Source organism: Hippoglossus hippoglossus, chromosome 13 (assembly GCF_009819705.1).
Source record: "Hippoglossus hippoglossus isolate fHipHip1 chromosome 13, fHipHip1.pri, whole genome shotgun sequence".
In the NCBI taxonomy this organism is placed as follows: Eukaryota; Metazoa; Chordata; class Actinopteri; order Pleuronectiformes; family Pleuronectidae; genus Hippoglossus; species Hippoglossus hippoglossus.
In genome coordinates this window covers 28,541,378-28,557,351 of record NC_047163.1, presented here as the reverse complement: position 1 = coordinate 28,557,351, position 15,974 = coordinate 28,541,378, and the positions used below count along the sequence as shown (strand labels likewise).

Below are 15,974 nucleotides of genomic sequence, written 5' to 3'. Positions count from 1 at the left end.
AGTTTGCACGCCAGCCCTCAGCCCTTTTTCACCAGTGACTCTACCTGAACTCAATGATATGGTTAAGCACATGAAGCCGTCTGAAGGGGACTCTGCCTACTCTTGTTCCTTTCATTATAGCAATTATAAATAACTCCTTGACTTCTGGCATTGTCCCTGCTAATACCAAAACTATATTTCAAGCTCTAGTTGAAGAACTCCTTAAAAAACCCAACCTAGACCCCTCCATTCTATAATTAGAGACATTTTCTTATCCAACATCCTGGAAAAAAGCTGTGTTCAAACAATTAGTAGCACACCTGACAGAAAATAACCTATTTGAAACATTCCAATCCAGTTTCCGTTCCCTCCACAGTACAGAAACCTCTCTTCTGAAAGTCTGCCATTACCTTCTGTTAACTGAAGATGCTAGTAAATCCACCTTCTTGGCTCTTTTGGATCTTAGTGCTGCTTTTGATACTGTAAACCACATACTCATCGACAGACTGGAGAACTGGGCAGAAATCACTCACATGCCCTTAAACTGGTTCAGGTCATACCTTTCCAACCAAACTTTCTAAGTTCAGGGATGTAAACACATGTATGGTGAAAAAAGAGAGAGCTATCCGAAGTCGAAAAAAACTGTGTAATATACCATCAGATGAAGGCCTGTGCTATTATGCTTAAATTAACAGGAAATTATATTTTATGTACACAGATCAATAAGAGATGTTAAGTAGTAAATTCTGGTATTGTGTTTTTTTCAGAATTAGAGTGTTCGGGAGTAGTTAACTACGTGGTTCTCTGTCAGGAACGAGTGGGTGAATAATGTCTGTTCTATTATATGGGCCAGAAAACATATACAGTATATGATATAAATGAACAAATATAATATATATAATATAATACGATTTTTCCCCCCACATAATGAAATTTCCCCATCTGCCCGTCCACTGTAATTGTTTTTTTAATTATGTACTTACACATTTGTCAGTTGTGTCTAAACAGACAGACACGCAAGCAGAGAGAGAGAGAGAGGGGGGTGCATAGGTTAGTCACTTGTGAAGACCAACATCATTTCCCCCTAACCCCTACACTGAAAGGTTTAGAAAGTAGCAGAAGAAGCAATTTTCTTTGCTCAATGCAGTTCACTCATGATTATTTGTGAGAGAAATATGGACATTCGTCCGTCACTCATATATACCCCCCCCCCCCCCCCCCCCCGATCTCCACGAATTACACAAGTCACCAAATCGATGTTAAAAAAGCGGGAGTCGCCTAAAAAGGACTAATTTGCATGCATGTAAGTTACTATGACCGGCTCAGGCTCATTCCCCTCAAACGTGTGGTATGGTGTCTGGTAGGTAGGGCTGCACCTATCGATTAATCTAACTATTCTTTTTTTTTATTAATCTAACGATAAATTTCACGCTTAATTTAACTTTTATTTTTGTATTACTCTATTAAAATAATAATGAATTTGTCGATAACACAATTTTAAAACACTTGTGTCATTTATATTTATTTAATCATTTTCTCTTAAATACAAAAAAATCTGACAAAAACTAAGTATGCAATTCAAGCATTATTAAAAATAGCCCAGTCTGAACCGCTAATCAGCCTTTTACAGTCCCATACAAAAATCTCTCGAAAAAAAAAATTGTGCAAGAGGTTGTTCCATTCAAGTAAAAGCAATATATCAATCTACATTAAGCTGTCCAACAACAAAATTAATGAAAACCAAAGTAAAATTCAAGAAACTTTCTGGAGAAATATCAATACACAGTGTAAATTCAAGTTTATAGTAGCTTAATTGTTGTATCAATGTCTGTATGATGTCAAAGACTGACAAATAAAATAATGTTGGGCCATGGTTTTGTGTGAAACCACACTTCGGCCTACATGTGCCATCAAAGCCGGAAGCAGCATGTCCCTCCAGGACTCCGTCTCCCAGGGGCCATTAAAAACCAGAGCAAGGAACTCAATGTCCCAGAGGGCATCAACTTCACACAGAGGGGTGGAAACCCCCCCCCAGGGACACAGGTTTCAACTCCCATTGGTCACTCTGGACCCCATGACCTGTGAGGTCACCGGGCCAATATAAGCTAAGTTCTCCAGCTTCTCGTTCTCGAGCTCTCTCTTTCTAAACTCCCTCAACGGAGAGAAGGCTGTCGAGTCTTCTTTCTACGATCCTTCCACAGGAGGGAAGGCTGTGGAGCCTCTTCTCCAGCTCACATCTTCTCTTCCCATCCAACTCTTCGAGAGGAGCACAAAGATGCAGCTTCCAGCTCATCTCACCAAGGAAACCTCCTCGCCCTCCAAGCTCTACCAACGTCCTAGCAGCGACTCGATGTCCTGCTTGCAAACTTCAGCCAGCAACTGAGCTACACCGCTCAACCGAAACCAGCAAGACGACACAAAACTGCGAACTGCACAGCAACTTCCTTTTTCCCCTTTCCACGGACTGGTAACACAACTGGGCTTAATAATTATACTAGGCTAAGCAAGACTGTTTATTCGATTCTGTGTGAGGTTTATAAGTTTGATTTGTGGTGTTGTGATATTTTGGGTACAAGTTATTGAGAAAGTAATGTTAGTCTGTTATGCTCTTCACAGTCTTTCGTTGCATCCAATCTAGTAACTTCCTCTAATTTGGCACAGACAGAGACACACGCATAACTCTTCACCTCATTATCTCTACAGGTCGTAAACATTCCAATAGGTGGGGGAAGGGTGTTATCTCTTTGGCCAGCCACCATCTTGAAAGCACGCTGACTCACACAGACACACACACATGTATACACACATACCTATCTTTGTTTAGCAATTATACCATAAGTAATTTGTGTTTTTATACTTTATTATATTCATAATAAATGTTTTTCTTTCACAAATGTTTTTTTATTAATGTTGCATAAGTGAATTTCGCCAACCTCTACACTGTCAAGAACCCCATATCTTTCAACTTAGCTAACTATCTACATGGTTATGACCGAGCATTAATTGTTGTTATTTAATTAGTAATTAGTAATTTTTATTTTTAATAATTTTTTCCAACATTAATGGCGTCCCTGGGTGAGGCAGAGTACAGTTGGCAAAAATTCATAATTATGTAACATTAATTAGTAATTTTTATTTTTAATAATTTTTTCCAACATTAATGGCGTCCCTGGGTGGACCGAGTACAGTTGGCAAAAATTCATAATTATGTAACATTCATTTTTTCCTCTTCCATTTTTGGTTAACATAAATGGTGCCCCCGCGTGAAAATTTATAATTATGCAATATTAATTTGTTTTCATTTTCGGCAAACGCCAGAAACAAGTGGAATTTTGAATTTTCAGTCAAGCCAAAGGTTTGAATTCAATTCCACTAGTCTGCCACCGGAGTAGACATTCAACCGTATTTACAAACAAGTGCATTGTGGTGAAATTTTATTTATTCATGAATTAAATGTTTATTAATAATTAATTATTCATAACTACCACTTTAAGTCCTCATAGTGTTACGCTAAAAGATTGCTATCGTTGCTAATAACTCCAGTTGAATATTCGTTATTGAAATTTTAAGAATTTCTTTTAACATTTGAATACCACATATTCAATGTTAACTGGTCAAGCTGTGAAATTTCCTGTAACTGTTAAGTGCTTTTGAATTAAGACATAGCGTGCCACCGGCCCTATGTAACAGAGCTTGTACCTGGCTGTTACTGCCAAGCATTTCAGCCCAAGTTGGATAAGAGAACCTGAGAAAGAGCCACAGCGTGCTTCCAGCCCTGTGAATTTATAGAACCTAACTGTTACTGCCCTGCATATCAGTTAGTGATTAAAAGTTTGGTGAACTGTTTAACCCACCATAGTTTTGGTTAGGCTAGTGTACGATCAAATCCACACTACAAGGTGTCTGCCAGGGCAACACCAAAGCCAACCACACTGCTTTTGATTTATAAACTTGTAAATCTAATTTTCAATTTCAGAACCAACAATGGAGAACCCCTGTGTAGAACAATTTGTTTCTTCCATAGCACAGAGCCTGACCCCTGGCTATCCTGAATTCATCAGCAAGTTGAACTTCAGTGAGTGTAATAAAGAAATAGATTCACTACTTAATGACAAGTGTGATGCACAAACAGCATCAAAGGGTCCATTGTTGAGATGCATGATTCTAAATTTCCACAGGCAAATCAACCTTGCCTGTCAGAGCAAAGCAGCCATGGAACAGGAGGTAAATGCCCTAAGAGCGCAAAATGCTTTTCTTTTCCAGGAGGTTCAAACTGCTAGTAAGAAAGCCCTGCACTACTTAGAGGACCTGCACTCAGCAGAGTCAGATCTCATTTCACACAAGGAGGAACTGTTAAAACTTAGATTAGAAGGCCCGGCCTCACATCAGTTTTTGAACCAATGCGATTCTGGTTATTCCGATTCACACTCCTCCGATAGTGTACGGTTAACTCCCTCTTCACTCCCAAGATGGGACAGAATCCCATCCGACCCCAAGTCTTCGGGAAGTAAGTCACCTCCTGATCCTCCACTGACAGGAAGAGGTAACAGCTTCCTAACTTCCCATCTCCCTGACTCTGACACTGACATTGACGACACATGTAGTTTATCTTCAAGAACACATTGTGCCTCATATGCTTCTCATCCACGGATGCATGACACATTTTTCCGTGCACAACTCTCCAAAGGGGGGACTTCAACATTTCAGGATGTTTTAGCACCTCCCCCTCAACCAGAGAAACCTGGAGCAGGTGATGCACGTGCCCGGACCTCACAGTGTCCTCGCTTTGATTTGCTTGAGTTTCTAGCTAAAGATATTGAACAATTTGATCCAGACAACTGTGATAACAATATTGATAATTACTTTAGAGAACTAGATCTCAGCTTAAGTGATGTGCCAAATGCAACAGAAAGAGAGAAGGTTAGACTCGTGTTAAAAACCAGCTCTACAGCTGTTCACAAGTTTATTCAGTCACTTCCTTCCAGTGTCACAAGTAACTACACAGAGCTCCGTCAAGCACTAGTCGAGGAATTCTCTTCTACTGCTGACGAGATCACATCCATTGTTACAGCATCCCAAATTAAACATTCACGTCGCGAAAATCCCAAGGATTATTTTCGACGTTTGAGGCATGTTTATTTTCAGGGAAAGAACGCACCAGGCCTAGAAGAAAATCTCACCTTCAAGTCCATGTTCTTACGAAACTTACATCCATGTATACGCACACATGTTGTACTGATGACACAGCAAGGAAAACCTTCAATGCAGCAGATCAGGAAGATGACACAGGTGGCTTGGGAAACTGTTATCACTTTCAAGGCTACAGTAGGTGCAACCGAGCCCGTCAAAACAAACAGCACGGTGTCAAATTCATCCGCTGCCTCAAAACTTCACCCTCACAGCAAAACGAAGGGGGGTGACAGAAGGCAGCGTAGGGACACAGAGCGTACCCGCCATGTCCACCAACTTCCCAGAGATAGGCATTCCCACAGTAGAAGCTGTAGGAAACCATACTCTGAAATTCTGGCCCAGACAACTTACCACTGCTCAGAAGATGACGACAGCGTCTCTGAGTACAGTTTAAGATATGGTTATGACCGAGCACACAGTGACAGCGCCTCTGAAGTCCTCCTGGACTCTGGCTCCCCAGAGCGTTACGGCCCTGAGCCACGACACAGGCGATCCAGAGCTCGCTTCTCATGGCCATAACCAACACAGTTAACCCCTGTACTGACAGTCAGTATTAAGTTTCTTGCAGTTAATAGGAAAACTGTTTTGTTAGCAACAGCAGCAAACTTCAAAACCTAAATTCTGATTAAACTTATATACCACTGCCAACTTTGTAAATATGTTTGGATCGACTACGTTCCATTCCATAATAATGTAGTCCATACCACACATGTTAGGACATTAGCATATTCTTACAGAAACAATGATACAGTCATTTGGATTTTGAGATTTTGAAAAATTATGACAACCTTCCGCAGGAAAACCTGCTGAAGATTAAAATTGTTAAGTCTAACAGATCAGACTGAGTACTACATTGTGTAGGATCCAAGGAGTGAACAAAACTCTTGGACATTCCAAAAATGACCTTATCATTGTACGTGCCACTCTCTCTGCATCTTATCTTACAATTCACAATGTCTTATTTTTTTTCCTTTTTCTCCCTAACCTAGTGAAGAGCACAGGTTATTCATATTGTACTGTCATTGTAATCTGAATTATTTGTCTAATTTGAATCTTGCTTAGCCAAACTAGATAGTATACACAAATGCCCAGATGTGACAATCCAAATGAACTGACAATTGACTTTTCCAGCTTTGGACTAAACATGTTCAAGTTCGCCCTCAGGAACCCACGTCAGGTGCGATCCTGAGAACGAAGGGGGGATGTTGGGCCATGGTTTTGTGTGAAACCACACTTCGGCCTACATGTGCCATCAAAGCCGGAAGCAGCATGTCCCTCCAGGACTCCGTCTCCCAGGGGCCATTAAAAACCAGAGCAAGGAACTCAATGTCCCAGAGGGCATCAACTTCACACAGAGGGGTGGAAACCACCCCCAGGGACACAGGTTTCAACTCCCATTGGTCACTCTGGACCCCATGACCTGTGAGGTCACCGGGCCAATATAAGCTAAGTTCTCCAGCTTCTCGTTCTCGAGCTCTCTCTTTCTAAACTCCCTCAACGGAGAGAAGGCTGTCGAGTCTTCTTTCGACACTCCCTCAACGGAGAGAAGGCTGTCAAGCCTCTTCCTGCCTCTTCCTACGATCCTTCCACAGGAGGGAAGGCTGTCGAGTCTCTTCTCCAGCTCACATCTTCTCTTCCCATCCAACTCTTCGAGAGGAGCACAAAGGTGCAGCTTCCAGCTCATCTCACCAAGGAAACCTCCTCGCCCTCCAAGCTCTACCAACGTCCTAGCAGCGACTCGATGTCCTGCTTGCAAACTTCAGCCAACAACTGAGCTACACCGCTCAACCGAAACCAGCAAGACGACACAAAACTGCGAACTGCACAGCAACTTCCTTTTTCCCCTTTCCACGGACTGGTAACACAACTGGGCTTAATAATTATACTAGGCTAAGCAAGACTGTTTATTCGATTCTGTGTGAGGTTTATAAGTTTGATTTGTGGTGTTGTGATATTTTGGGTACAAGTTATTGAGAAAGTAATGTTAGTCTGTTATGCTCTTCACAGTCTTTCGTTGCATCCAATCTAGTAACTTCCTCTAATTTGGCACAGACACAGACACACGCATAACTCTTCACCTCATTATCTCTACAGGTCGTAAACATTCCAATAGGTGGGGGAAGGGTGTTATCTCTTTGGCCAGCCACCATCTTGAAAGCACGCTGACTCACACAGACACACACACATGTATACACACATACCTATCTTTGTTTAGCAATTATACCGTTAGTAATTTGTGTTTTTATACTTTATTATATTCATAATAAATGTTTTTCTTTCACAAATGTTTTCTTATTAATGTTGCATAAGTGAATTTCGCCAACCTCTACACTGTCAAGAACCCCATATCTTTCAACTTAGCTAACTATCTATATGGTAATTTTGGTTATAGTTATTAATTTAATTGTTAATCAGAGTTCCAAATTTGTAGTTAGAACCTTAATCAATGAGACTTAATCAATAAATTGGCTATCTTTTCCCTTCCTTTGAAGGGTGGTGCCCGAGGTAACTTTAATCAATTAAAGTTATTATTTAATATTAATAATAAAATATTAATATTTAATATTTTATTTTGATAACCAAATTTATTGAATGCCGAAAGGCACACCATTTTATGGTATCACGTTTGATGCATTATGGCACAACAATAATGTACGATTCAAAAGTATTTCAACAACAATTTTCACATTGAACTGGAGGGTACTCTGATAATAAAATAATAAAAGAAATGTGTCTTCTCATTTCAAGTAAAATAAGGTCTGGATTTACAGACAAAATAAAGAGCTTTTGAAAAAGGTGCTTGATTTTACAAAAAATAAATAAGATGTAGTTTGAGTTTCCCCTTTTCTTCCTTTTTCTTAATATATAGCTACATTACACATTTGAACATGCTCAACAAATATTAACCACTAAACAGCTTTAACACCTTTTCTCTGTGTTCCCACTTTCTCTTGTTCAGTGAAAGAAGTAGGAGCGCAGGTTAAAATAAGACGACTGTAAATGCGAGAGGTTATTTACAGGTTACTTAGGTTAAATAGAAACGGTTTGTCAGAATCTAAAAACAGGTCTGAGTCCGTATAGAACAGCATCTGGGCAGGTCCGGACCGCGGTCAACCTATTGGGGACCTAGGGTAGGTGATCGTGGGCGATTTTTTTCGCTTCAGCTTGCTCTTCAGGTGAGTCCATGCTTTGACTGTGTGCAGCCACCTTCCTTACGATGTGTCGACGCACATTTCTCAAGTCGTCGTATTTACGTAATCGATGACACCGATTCCGTGAACGCGTCGCCTCAGCCCTGCCAGCAGGGTTCAATCCTAGGTCCCATTCTATTTTCCATCTACATGCTCCCCCTTAGCAACATCAAACATAATGTCCACTTTCACTACTACGCTTATGAAACACAGCTCTACATTCCAATCAGTCCTAATGACCAATCAAACACTGCAACTCTCCACAAGTGCAATTTTCTCCAACTAAACCTCTCCAAATCCGATTTAATGGTCTTTTATCTCTCAAACAGACCTGGAAAAAATCATTCACGCCCTTATTTCCTCTCGCATTGAGTACTGTAACTTCCTTTATAGTGGTCTTACTCAGAAATCAATCCACCTTAGTTAGTTCAGAATGCTGCCACTTGGCTTTTGACACAATACAACCCCTGTTTTGCATCCTTGCACTGGCTGTCGTTTGTTTTAGGATTGATCCTAATATCCTTTTAATTACTTTTAAAGCCAGACATTGGCTGGCCCATCCCTATATTTCAACCTTTTATCTCCAAACAAGCCAGGACATAGCCTGAGATCTTCTGGCCATTCCAAAATCAAGGCTATCAAGGCTATCTGCCAGATATTAGAGATTAGACGAGCAGAATCATTTACCTGTTTTATCTCTCAATTTTAAGACACATCTTTATAAAGAAGCTTTTATCATATGATGTCTAGCTTTTTATTTATATAAAATTATATATATATAAAAAATGTTATTTCTTTACTCTGTGTGTTTACTCAGTGCACTTACTTGTATTGAAAAGTGCTATACAAATAAAGTTATTATTATTTGTTACATCTTCTGCTCGGACTTCTTCTACCATGCCCTCTACCTATAGGTATGGGTAGTGCTAACCTGCTACCACTCCCTGAGTGGTTCTCCCTGTGTGTGTGTGTGTGTATGTTAGTGTGATTGCCTGCAGGTGCACCGGAGTCAGAGCAGCGCCTCACCAGCTGCACCTCATCTATCATCAAGCCTCTACATATACTCAGCTTGACCACCCCCACGCTGCCAGATCGTAGTCTCTGTTGTAATTACTGTTGCTACGCTTCAAACCATTTATCGTTACTCGTGTTTGCTATTTAGCCCTTGTTAAATGGTTTTGTATTTATATAGCGCTTTTCTAGTCTTGATGACCACTCAAAGCTCTTTACAGTACAGTTTTACATTCACCCAATCACACACACATTCATACAGTGCATCTATTAGCAGCACTTTGTTGTTCTATGAGGGGCAATTCAGGGTTCAGCATCTTGCCCAAGGACACTTCGGCATGCAGATGGGGAAGACTGGGGATCGAACTGCCGACCTTCAGGTTGGAGGACGACCGCTCTACCCCTCAGCCACAGCCGCCCTTGTTGCCTGATCCTCGTGCTGTTCTCCATTTCCCTTCCAGCTCCTCCTGTTCTGGCTCCGGTCCCTGCTCTCTGTCCCTCACCTTATACCCCTTAATACTCTGATTCTGATTCTGTTATGAGTCACTGGAGAAGGTTTTTACACGTTTACCGTTTTAATGTACTGGGATTAAGGCTTGTACTTTAGTAACAGCATACACATAGGAGCTGATATCCGGTTTGTTTTGGTGAGTAAAATCTTGTTTTCTTAACATTTTACAGTTTATCTTCACATGTATTTACTAAGCTACTGTCCCAGTGAATGTGAATTATGATGCTAACCAAGCTAGCTAGTTAGCCGATAGCTATGCAATGCTGGGCCTACCAGTTCCCTCAGGGCTGCTAACCTGTGTAAACCAGCTGTTAAAGTTATGTGATTTGTGAATATGGGCTATACAAATAAAATTTGATTGATTGACTGAAAGTTAAGCTGGTTAAAAAGGTAAATTTAACCAATATTAAGATGACGATGTTTGTTTTGTTTTTGCCACATAAATGATGTGAGCTGCATTAATGTGAGTAACTAAAAGTCCATGTGCATGACGTGATGGTTCAGTTTAACATAATGTTTAGGTAACTTCTTACATGTGGTTAAACTGTAGCGTTAACTTTCAGTGTAATGTCATAACTGCTGTATGTCTAAACTTAAACAGGTAAAAAGCTGTGTGTAATTCTATGTAGATGTGTAGTAAAGCTGTCAGATTATGCTAACTGTGTAGGAAAACCAGACAGTAAATTAAATACATTAGATTCAGTTTTATGATTTCTCCTGGGCTCCTCTTTCGACGGTCTTTATTTCTACTTGAATCAGAATTTGTGTGAATGTCTGATTGTTACCAACTAATTCATCCATTCTTCTATTTTTCTTTCTTTGTGTTTGATTCTCTATACTTCTGCTCACATGCTTTTGTATGTTTTTATTTTATTTGTTATTATCCATCAATCTACCAGAGGCTTAAGGACTGAAGCTTTAGTGATGTGGAACAACTGGACCTCATCCAGCAATCACAATGACTCAAGTCTATAGAAGGAAGACCTCATGTATGGGGCAGAATCTTTGGTGGCATTATTCAGGATGTGGGGGAGAGAGACTGCATAACAACATCCTTAATTCTTTAATGAGATGTGTTGATGTCAATAAACCACCTTCAGTTTCCTCTGAGATGACATACCACCAGAAATTTGTGTTTGATTCTCTATATTCTCATGTTCAGTTTCTTACATTTTACTTAATTTCTGCTGTTTTAGAGGTGGTAGTAACAAATCATAGTTGGAGCTGGCTCTTCTGTCCATCCTGGAAGAGGGATCCCTCACATGTAAGGGCAGAGGATCTTGCACCTTGTTAAGCCCAATGAGACAAATTGTGAGTTTTTGTTGAATGTGGACATACACATAAAATTTGATTAATTGATTGAAAAGATTTATTTGTTAATGCACATTTCATATTTATACAGTCAGCTGAATATTCCTACAGACTACTGCAGCACAATCATAAATTCAACATTACATTATGTGTGGTTCTTGTTGCCTTGTAAGAATTATGACTTCTCCTGCATCTGTGAAGATTCCCACTCATATATGTATAAATGGTAAAGATTTGCTGTTGCTTCTCTATGTTCACCTCTAAGCCAAGGCGTTTCTACCTGACTGGTGGGGTTCCAGGGATTTCATCTCTGTGGGTCATAGCCAATCTTGAGATTCATTATGTTAACAAGATTAACTTTGAAAAAAAACCTTTAATATATTTAACTGACTACGTACCACAAGCTTTTGAGGCAACGGTAATTAAACCTCTGCTTAAAAAGCCCACTCTTGACCCAGATGTTTAGTTAATTATAGACCCATATCAAATCTTCCCTTCATTTTCAGAATCCTTGAAAAATCTGTTTCTAACAGTTATGCAAGTTCTTGCACAATTGTGGTTTGTTTGAAGACTTTAAATTAGGATTTAGATTTCATCACAGCACTATTAAAATTTACCAATGACATTTTCATGGCCTCAGATAATGGACTGTCTCTATGGTAGTTCTGTTGGATCTTAGTGCCACATTTGAGACCATCATACTACAATTTTTCTAATGTTAACAATGACTCCAATGCACAAAAAATGTTAGTCATGGAGTTCCACAAGGCTCTGTCCTTGGACTGATACTTTTCAATTTGTGTATATACTTCCTTTAGGCAACATTATTAGAAAGCAACACATACACTTAAATTGTTACGCAGATGACACCCAGATGTACTTATCTATGAAGCCAATCACCTAGTTCAACTTCAGGAATGTCTTAAGGACTTTAAAGCCTGGATGACCAATAACCAGTGGTGGAGTGCAGGGTATATGTAGGTATATGGCACATAGCCACTTATTTTTCAATCAGCATAGCCTTTACCCATTTCTAAATCGCCTCTGGCGCACATTAATCAGTAGTGTGTTCTAAAGTGCCTTGAGATAATGTATATTATGATTTGGCACTATAAAAATAAAATTGAATTCAATAGTGTCCTGCAAGCCTTTTTTTTTTTTTTTTTTTTACTAGGACAACAAAAGCGTCACAGTATTTGTTGCTTTTGCTGGTTGGGTTTGTTGGTTTAGGTATGATTTGTATGAGTGGTGATTGGTTAGTTAGGATAAGTATATCAGAGTAAGCCAATCATAGGCAGAGTAGGGCGGATCATGTCTGTTTGTCTTCCTGGGAAAAAATATCACCTTAATATTTAGCGCTGTTTTCTGATTAACCAAACTCATTAAATGTGAAGTGCCTTGAGATAATGTTATGTTATGATTTGGCGCTATACAAATAAAATAGAATTTAAAGAGAGAGTTCACCTTAAAATTCACTCATTATCTACTCACCACTATGTCGATGGAGTGTTGGGTGTTTGAGTCCAAATAACACTTAAGGGGTCTCAGAAGTAAACAGTGTTGCAGCCAAATACAATACAATTGAAGTAACTGGTGATGAATTATTCAAACTTAAAAAAAACTGAAAAAATAAAACATGCCTCCATACTGCTCGTGTGGTGTCATCCAAGCCCTGACATTCAAATTTGACTCAAAACTGTGTAATTTACACCGTGTTTTTAGCCTAAATGTCCTCTGGAACCTTGTTCACATTTGCACGCACATACTGGAAACATGCACACAAGCTCTCACCAAATGGCACGTTCGTATCGCTACATCCGCTAGCATCGCCACTCCCAGTTGCAGACTACTAGGATTTAAACATGGTGTAAATGACACTGTTCCAGTAAAATATGAATGCCAGGGCTTGCGGTCAGTTTGTAAATAGGTTTAAATGTAAAATGCTGCTGAGGATTTGTATTGCCCTTTCACCTCTATTTGTTTTTTTATTGATTATTTGTTGTATCCAGTGGATTTATGTAGGGTGTCCTTTTCTAGCATTTGCAGGGTCTGTCGGACCCCCTTCTCCACCCTACGGAAGTGTAACCTCTTCCAGAGGCTCTGCTGCTGCTGACGCCCCCACTCAAGATCCCTGAGGAAGACCTGCACAGAGAGAGACCGGGTGACTACCTCATATCAATCATTGAATCAATTCAAATATATTATATTGACCCCATGGGGACATTTTTCTAGGGCCAAAGTGCTACTGCAGCTGAAGAACAGTACGTTGTACAACAAACAACAAAAACAGTACACAAGGACATATCGTGTAAGACCCATAATAATAATGCAGAATAAAAGTGAGTTGAATATTGCACCTGCCCTAAAAAAACTTACAAATATAAAAAAATAAAAGGATAGTATGCATAAAAGATGAAAATCAAAACTGGCATTGAAACCTAAAAACTAGAGTGTAAAATGTGACAAAGTGCAAAGGATATTGAGATACATGGCTGAGGCAACATGTTTCGTTATCGAGTAGTGTGATGGACGCTAGGATGAATGAGAGCTTGAGGCAGTTGGTCTTACACTTGTGGGCGTTGTAACTTCTGCCTGAAGGTAACCGGTCAAATTTAGAGAACATAATGTGTGACGGGTCAATATGGATCTTCAGTGCTAGTCTGACCACAGAACCATTGTAGAAGGAAAGGATTGTTCTTTATGCCCATCACCTTCATAGTAATTTTTACCATGTTCTCGATTTTAGCTGGACAGTGAGAGTGCCGAACCATGCTGCCATTCTATATCAAACTGCTTTCTAGCACAGCAGTGTAAAACATCGACATGACATCATTCTAAGTGTTTGTAATAAGTTCAGCCTTTGAGCTAACTCCACACAGGAAGTCTACATGGCCAATCCATTTCAAATTGCAGTCCAGCTTTATGCCCAGATATTTAAAATGGCTCACCTGCTCGATAACATTGTCAGTGATTATGACCTGGTTATGGTCTGTCACCTCTCTGGGGACGAATATCACCTCATTAGACTTTTTGACGTTAAAAATGAGATGATAACTGTCATACCACTCTTTAAAGGTGTCAATTTGATGTTATTATTGGTCTGACTGCTCTCACAGTCAATAGTGTACAGTGTGTAGAGGAAAGGAGAGCTCACACAACCTTGTGGTACACCAGTGCTACAGTATTTGACCCTGTGACCTGTTAGTTAAAACAGAATAAAACCATCAAACAGTGGATCTTGTGTAGGAACAGGTTTCATACTGTTTCATACTTCCTCAGTTTTTTATTTGTCAGGTGGGTTTTTACAAGTGTTCCATGTCAGAATCACCAAACTCTCTTAACTGCACAACTTGCATAATGGATAAATATCACTTGCTCTTAAACATTGTGCAAATGTCAATATAGATTTTTAATGAATTAGTACATCTGAATACAGCTGCCAAAAATGTGCCAACCGAGTTGACCTGTACTGTGACACACATGACAAAATGGTTTGGTCTCGAATCAGATCCTTCTATCCTACTCTTCGTTTATTGAGAGAAGTGAGCTCTAGCTTGTCCTATCAGGATTTTACATAACTGGAATGGTGGTGTTTCAAATATTGCTGCTTTAAACAATCGCCACAGTCTTATAACACATGAGACATAGTGTTGTTGATGTGCCCATTGAAAGAATGAACATGTCTGTCCTGTCTTCTCACTTCACATTTTTGATTGTTTATCATGTGAGATGATTAGCAACACTTGCAATTGTTCTGAGTTTCCTGAAGGCTACAAAAGCTGTGTGTCAAAAACAGAAGAAGAAATTTGACACTTCAAATACACCTCAATAATTAATTGCTGGGGTTAGGTGAAGGGGGTAGGTGTGTAAAGATCCTCAAACAATTCTAAAATTTTTGTTTTTGTTTTTTGAGGGTGTATTAAATCAACAACATTTGAAACAGTAAAAAGATGAGCAACATTTGGGCAACAACTCAGGAAAATAAACAGAAAGAGAAGCGCCCCGTGTTGCAGTCAATAACAACAGCCGTCGTATATACAATGTATGTTGTTGGTGTAGCCGCTTGTGTCTAAAAGACTGTTCAATTTCAGCAGCAATTGTCACTAACAAATACTTTGTTTTTCAACAATACAAGAGTGCAAACAGTGCCAGGTGCAGTTTGAGTGATTACAAGTGAGGGAGAAGTGGCTGTACAGTCTAGGGAGAGAACAAAAAAAAAATTTCATACAATATCTATGAAAATTGAAAAAAATGAAGTAATGATACAGGATTCAAACCCCTGCTCACAAAAACACACAATTGAATATCTGATGTCAAAAGTGAGCTATATATTAGATAATCTATAACATTAGGTTAATGTTCCAGATTTGCAGGTACTTGGGGCTAGAGCTGTCGTTCTCTAACCATAAGGTAGGGCTGTGCAATTAATTGAATTTTGATTGTGATTTCGATTTTTGGGTCAAACGATCTCCAAACTAATATAATCGAGTTGAAACGATTTATTTGGCATTTTTCGTTGTACAGTAGGCCTAGAGATTTTCTGAAAGAGACGCGCATGCGCAATTCAGTCCTTCCCCCAAAGCATTCAACGCGGCCCTGCTGACTGGCACTCACTCTCAAGCAGCTGTAAAGTGAAGGAGGCCAGTTGTGTGTGTGTGGTGACCGGCGGTATTTAAAAAACAGCGCGAGTGGAAAATGGCAGAGGGAGGGCAGCCCCGTTTGATCGATAAAATGGGTAGAAAAAGTTATCTTGTATGGGAACACTTCGGATTCAAAGAATC

At 39.6% G+C, this 15,974-nt stretch overlaps 1 protein-coding gene and 1 long non-coding RNA gene across 6 annotated transcripts in view; one reads left to right on the top strand and one right to left on the bottom strand.

The window, feature by feature from the left end:
* The first annotated feature begins 277 nt into the window (after nt 1-277).
* On the top strand, nt 278-15,863 carry LOC117772567. The gene is made up of 3 exons (XR_004615794.1): nt 278-290; nt 3,839-3,843; nt 15,741-15,863. It is a non-coding gene; the product is annotated as an uncharacterized LOC117772567 (long non-coding RNA).
* nlrx1 (NLR family member X1) overlaps nt 11,945-15,974 on the bottom strand; it is a 58,602-nt gene continuing 54,572 nt past the window's right edge. For all 5 annotated transcript variants that reach the window (XM_034603751.1, XM_034603750.1, XM_034603752.1 and 2 more), the window contains exon 12: nt 11,945-13,335. The gene's annotated coding sequence lies outside the window, so the exon portion shown is untranslated. The remainder of the gene's footprint in view (nt 13,336-15,974) is intronic.